The following is a 1020-nucleotide window of genomic DNA, read 5'->3' on the forward strand; positions in this document are numbered from 1 at the left end:
ATATTTTTTTTTTTATTTTATTTTTTTTATTTTTTTATTTTTTGAGACAGGGTTTCGCCGTGTAGCTCAGGCTGACCTTGAACTCGCAGCAATCTTCCTGCCTGCCTCAGCATCCAGAGTGCTGGGATTACAGATGTGCCTACTACACCTGGCTAGAAATTTTTTATTGTTTTCTCTTCATTGCAATTAAATTACCTACTCCCTGTTTCCTGAGTTTTCTGCTGTCCAAGGACTAAAATTTTAGCTCTGCGAATGAAATCATGTGCTGATGAAACCATGGTCTGAATGTTTGTGTCCTCTCAAAATTCATGCACTGAGACCCCCATCCCCAACATGGCAGTATTAAGAGGAAGGGAGCCTCACAATGACATCAGTGCATTCACTCATTAAACTTGCTAAGCATATGCTTCACTGCTGAGCTACACCCCAGCACCTTGGTGCCTTCATAAAAAAGAAGCCTATGGGAGACTATCTGCCCCTTCCACCGCATAAGGATACAGCAAGGAGCAACCTATGAAGCAGAGCGAGTCCCCATCAGACACCAAATCTGCAGGTGCTTTGATGCTGCCTAGATTTTCCCACCACCAGTTATGAGCAATAAACATGTTTATAAATTACCCAGTCTAAGGTATTTTGTTATTGGAGTTGGATCAGACTAAGTAAGATTCTATGTCTTCTGGATTTTTGCTATTTCTTCCATTATGGAAGACACCATAAGATGGAGAAGACACCAACAAAAATGCTAAGTTATCGATGAGAAGTTCATATTTTTAGGAAATATTCAAATATTTTATTTTAAGGGAAGGGTGTATAACTCAGTGGTACAGTATTTTCCTAACATGTATGAGACCCTGAGTTGAATCTCCTGCACTGCAAAAATTAAAAATGTTATTTTAGCCGGGTGTGGTGGCACATGCCTGTAATCCCAGCACTTGGGAGGCTGAGGCAGGAGGATCACTGTAAGTTCGAGATCAGCCTGGGCTACATAGTGAGTTCCAGGTCAGTCTCAACTACATAGTG

The 1020-nt window shown here is 41.1% G+C and overlaps 1 protein-coding gene across 2 annotated transcripts in view; it reads right to left on the reverse strand.

The window, feature by feature from the left end:
• Nucleotides 1-1020, reverse strand: part of Alg11 (ALG11 alpha-1,2-mannosyltransferase) — a 9014-nt gene that overhangs the window by 3573 nt on the left and 4421 nt on the right. The window lies entirely within an intron of this gene.

The sequence above is a fragment of the Fukomys damarensis genome, unplaced genomic scaffold (genome assembly GCF_012274545.1).
Source record: "Fukomys damarensis isolate Sample0158 unplaced genomic scaffold, DMR_v1.0_HiC HiC_scaffold_38, whole genome shotgun sequence".
Lineage (NCBI taxonomy): Eukaryota > Metazoa > Chordata > Mammalia > Rodentia > Bathyergidae > Fukomys > Fukomys damarensis.